Source organism: Mastomys coucha, chromosome X (assembly GCF_008632895.1).
Source record: "Mastomys coucha isolate ucsf_1 chromosome X, UCSF_Mcou_1, whole genome shotgun sequence".
NCBI lineage: Eukaryota > Metazoa > Chordata > Mammalia > Rodentia > Muridae > Mastomys > Mastomys coucha.
The window spans coordinates 123977180-123983228 of record NC_045030.1 but is presented as its reverse complement, the minus strand read 5'-3'; positions in this window follow the sequence as shown (position 1 = coordinate 123983228).

Genomic DNA, 6049 nt, shown 5'->3' with positions numbered 1-6049 from the left:
ATTTTTTAAGATTAATTTATTTTATATATGTGAACACACTGTCACTGTCTTCAGACACACTAAACAGGGTATCAGACCTCATTACAGATGGTTGTGAGCCACCACGTGGTTGCTGGGAACTGAACTCAGGACGCCTGGAAGAGCAGTCAGTGTTCTTAACTGCTGAGTCATTTCTCTAGCCCCCTTGTATTCATTTTCAATTCAGCTTAACAGTTATTGCGAGTTTTATACTATGTTCAAGGTATTACAGGCAATAAAATAAAATGGTATTTGTGTTTTTGTGGTATCAAATTTGAGTGGGTTGCCGAGATAATACAAAGTGACAGTTTGGTTCAAAGAAAAATTAATGTGGAATGCAAGAGGGACAGGAGAAATGATGCGGGCTTGGTGGCGAAGGAGGGGTAATGGTTTGTGGAGTCAGGAGAAAAGTGAACAAGAAGGCATGCATGTTTGGCATGAGCCTTGAAAACTGAAAAGAATGAAAATGACAAGTGAAAGCATCCAGTAGGGAAGCCAAGGTATCATAAGAGTACACAGCATGATGAACTGGGATGAGATGGATAGTGCCATGCACACGAAAGGGGTAGTGAGAAATATAAATAGGAAAGATCTACCTTAGGCCATGGCATGGGAGACACTGTACATAGAACTGACTGAATGGTTTATAGTCCAATATCTTGTACTTCTCTCACCACCTAGATTCTGACATCCTCAGGAACAGAGGGTGTTTATATGTGTTTGTTATTCCCATGCTGGCAAGCATATTGTCTTAGTCAGTTTTCTATGGCTGTTAAAAGACACCAGGAGCAAGGCAGATATTATAAAAGAGCAGTTAGTTGGTACTTGCTAATAATTGCCCACACTTAGTCCATTGTCATTATGGTGGGAAGCATGGTGGCATGCAGGCAGCCATGGGGCTAGAAAAGTAGCTAAATGCTACATCCTGGTCCCCAGGGAGAGAGAGAGAAAGAATGCTTGGGCCTGGGATGGGATTCTGAAATGTGGAAGCCCACCCCCAGTGATACACTTTCTACAACAAGGTCACACCTTTTCCAAGAAGACCTCCACACCTCCTAATCCTTTCAAACAGTTCCAATTCCTGGTGACTTAAGCATTCAAATGCATGAGCCTATAGGGGCCATTCTTATTTAAACCATCATACATATGTGGATACACAGTAGACATGGAATAAAATCTCAAGGAAATGAAGAGATGTCACAATTATTTCTCAGTAGTCTTATTTTTTACCTCTATTTTCTTAAACCTTTATCCTAAACTTCCTTTAAAAATAAACTATAAATGGTCTTTGTATGATGAAGCATCACTTGCATGCTAATCCTATGATGCTGCAGCTGTTAGAGTCTGACCTAGAAGAACGGTACTGCTAAACCCAGAGAGTACATACAGCCAAAGCTGTTCAAATAATATGGTTAGGTGCATTTTATAGCAAAACTGACTTTTAGCCAGTAGGAAATGACATGGCTTAAGTGATTTCTGTATAGGTCTTTTGCTTTTAGGTAGCCTCCACAGGGAAATAACATCAAAACTAAAATGGTTATAGAAAAATGAAAGTGTAGCGACATGTATCCTGTGCATTATTTGGTTTCTGGCTTCTAGCTATATATAAACTGGTAACATCTACAAATCTTATATAGGTCATTATCATGGCCATTGAGTCATGTTTTTTGGTGTCAGTCTATATAATGGTTAACATGGCATGTAAAATGATATGCACTTAACAATATTCCTGGAAAGAAGACATGTTTTGCATGCATGAATGGAATTTAAATACGTCTTACCAGTTTGCCCCCATCCACTCAAGGCCCAATTCTATGAGATACAAATTGTTTTCTGGAGTATTGCGGGAGGGAGGTCATTGTAACAGATTAATAGGGAAGGGCACCTCTTGTGGTTTTGATAAATTAAATATAATCGGAAGCATTTTTTTCCATATCAAGAGGGAATAATTCACTTACAAAGAACATTCCACAATTACTCCAACAGAGCAGCAGACAGTTTACATATAAGGTTAGTAATAGATAAAGCATTCGGCCTCTGACACCCGCAGGCATGCATTGCTCAGTGAAGGAAGAAAATATACATATTTCTCATTACGTATAACTTAGAAAGGATTAACACGAACAGATAAAACATGTTACAAAGAAGCTCTACTAAGCATACTGTAGAACAGTGAACACACAGCAAATCAGTATTTGCTGGACGTGATAGTTATTGTATATATACGAACACACACTGGCTGTGACCTATATGAAATTGTGAGGGAAAAGTCATTATGGTAGTAGATGAATTAAAAGGGGGAAAGGATAGGAGTAGATTTGATAAAAATCATTATTTATATATATAATGATAAAATGATATATATATATATATATGCCATTCTCCAAAGATAAAAATATACAAGTGTGCTAAATTTGATATGACATGATTTCATAGTATTTAAATTCTGTAACAGAGTAGACCTAGGTACATAGTGTGTGAATTATCCCCGTCTAGAAGTAGAATCTCTCCCCGTGGTAGACTTTGAGTAGCAGAATATACAGCAAGTGGCACTGTATGACCTTTGACACAGACTTCCAGAGCCTGTTTCTTTCATCCTGGACTCTTTGGAACACTATGTTTGCCATGCAAACAGTTTGAGTGTCCCTTTTCTTAGGCTGTGAGATTTGAAATACTGAACTGATACTCCAACTAACAGGCAAGTGACTGGAACTATTCTAATATCCTTAAGTCCCTGCTGAACATGAAGACTGCAGGTGTATGAGTGGCTTCAGGTGATAGCAACCTTGGGAACGACCTGGCTGTGAGGTAAGTTTACAAATTGCAGTAATGAACAGTCCTTTTAATCCATTAACCTTTTTGTGGTTTGTTGTACTGCAGTGGGTAATGGATCTTCCTTCTCAAAGCGGTTCTACTCCTTGATTCCTTTCTTCTTAGACTTTTTTGCTACTTTTTTCCAGTATTAATCTTTGTTTCTGTCTATTTACATAGTATTTCTTGGCTTCTAAAAATATCTTCTCTACTGTCTTCTTGACTATATATTATGCTTTTGTGCTGAGTATAATATATATGACTGAAATCAATACAAGAAGGATATAATAATCATTCCAAACTGTCATGGAGAGAGATTATGACACCTCTAGCCATGTGTCACAGATATGTGAGCCTATGTGAAAGTGCAATGGTGTAAGAGTCCACTAGGAGAGATACACTGAGAAGTTTCTTCAGACTATGACTTACACAATAGTGAATCACCTTTTCTGAGCCATTACTCAGGAGGAAGTGTACTTAAAAAAAATCAGATTAACCAGTAATTCATCATAACTATGTGTATTTACTCATACATGATTCAAAGAAAGTAAACATAACACATTTGAGTTCTTCTGTCGTGAAATTCTGGGCATCTAGTACCTATTGCTAAGTAAGTTCTAATATTACCAATAATAGCTAGAGACTTGTCAAATCTATATATACCATTCTATGTTGAGTCTACCAAATTTCCCGAAGCATCACAAAAATGGATCATTCAACTGTCTCATCAGTGTTCTGGGAGGCTTCACTTTTCTCTTTGCAATGTATTCTCAGAAAACTTATAGGTTAAAAAAAAAGTTGCAGTGTCCAATGTGGCCTTAATTTTGGTTTCTTTTAAGAGAACATAGAAAGTACAGGTTGAACAAAAATCAGAAATATCTTCAAGTGTCCTCATATAATGGCTCACAGTCAAATCCAGCAACAATAAGTAAAAATAACAGGAAATTGTGTTCATTCATGCAGACCTGAAATTGTAAAATTTCTCTCTCAGGTCCTATCCATGACTCACTGAAGCTCATCTATTTCTATTCTTATTCTTGAATTGAGTGATTTTGAGTAAATATTTGCTAATGCCAACAGCATATTGGGTATGACAAGATAAAAGACGAACATGGTCTTTAGGGATCTTAGGCTTCTAGAGCAGATGGAGAATCATAGACTAGCTGCTTAAATTAATGCTTTAGAAAGACAAAACACTTTTGATTTGATAGTAATTACCCTCTCATTTTCTTCCTCTATAAATTCAATACAATCTTAAATAACTGGTGATGGGGCAGACATGAAACCTATACCATACTGTATATATGAAATATCCTCATTGGTAGAGATAGTATATAAAGTACAGGATGATATAATATTTCTCTAATTGGCCTTTTCATTCCACATAGTTTCCCAAAACAGAGTATCAAGTAAAAATTAACTTCAATTGAGGACAATTTTATCTCTAATGTTGAGTATGTATATTTTAGATAAATTCCCATTAGGCTTGCAAGTGTGTGTTGTGTATTTTACATACCTATCTACACATAAGTCTTAACTCTAGTACCGAGTTATCTGTATTCCTTGTGCTACTGATTTACATCTCAATTATTCTTCCTAAAAATGATAGAGGCTTTTATACTCAGTTTTAATCCAAATGAAACCCAAGAGAATTCTAAACTTGAAGATGTAACTTTTCTAGGATTTGGTTTTCAAAACCACCAATACATTTAAAAGTCAGTATCAAGAAAAGCAAACACAGGCCCTAATGTTTTAAGTCAAAATTAACCATTTATTTTATCCATGAGAGAATCTTGGGCCTTCTATAGAAGCCTTTGTGGGGAATCTACTATAATCAGAACTTAAAATATTGAAAAGTTTAGATTACTATTATTCTTACTACCATTATAATAGCTAAGCACTGGGGGATTGGAATTATTTTGGTCTCTGACACATATTTTTGGTAACTGAAAGATTTTTAAATAAGCTACATATAAAAGTATGTATTATTTAATTTTAAAATATTTGTTAATTTAATTTCCAGGTGTGTGCCTGAGTGTATGTATATACAGGTACTTGTGGAGGTCAAAGGATGTGTCTGACTACCTGAAATTGAAGTTACAAAAGGTTGTTAGATGCCACATGGGTACTCAAAATCAAATTGGGGTCCTCTGGGTGAGCAACTAGTGTTTTTAACTGTCAAATCATTTTAGTTTTGTTCAGATTACAATATTGCAATACAATGAACAATATTATTTTTTCTCTTTTTGCTATGTATACTTATCATGAACATTTTTAACTGTAGTGTGGGCTATAAGTATGTACACACACACACACACACACACACACACACACACACAACCCTAAACACTAAAGACATAGTGATTCGATACAGTTAATATTAGTCTCAGTAGTACCAAAGTGCAGAATCCTTACGTGGAGTAAATGTCCTTATTCGTTATTTTAGAAAGGGATCTACTTAGATAGAAATCAACCACAAAGGGAAAGTCAATTTTGTTTATCTTCACTTTTGACTTTATTTGAGAGGGACTTTCTGGCTAGCACAGCATCCTTTTCAATTTGTCTCAGTATAATGTGCAGCAGATATACTTGATTAATGAACTGATTAGCAACTTCGTTAATTATTTTTCCAGTGGTTTTTCATTATCAAAGCTACTGTGAATCTTTTAAGTTAGTGTTCCTTAGTTGTGGGAGTCCAAAAGTTTAAAAGGATTGGTTCTTATAAAAAAAGGTATGTGCATAAAATATATATAAAAAAATCTCATTTCAAAATAGATTCCTAAGAAGATCTTATATATCAATCCTTTGTATGCTTCATTTCTCTAAAAGCCACAAATATATAAGATTACAAAGCTTTAGTAACATTTTATTACTAGTAAGGTTATATCCAGCATTATGGAGAAATTCTTGGATTTTATTAACAGTTCAGCATGTTATGTGATAGATTCAAAGAAATGAAACAGCTGACAACTTAACACAAAGATAAGCTACGGTGGATAGTGATGTTGTCCTTTGTGATAATCAGTCATTGTGACCCAACAAGTTACCATAAAACTCAGTGCTTTAAAATAAGGAACATTTGCCGGGCAGTGGTGGCATACGCCTTTAATCCCAGCACTTGGGAAGCAGAAGCAGGCAGATTTCTGAGTTCAAGGCCAGCCTGGTTTACAGAGTGAGTTCCAAGACAGAGCCAGGGCTTTACAGAGGAAACCCTGTCTCA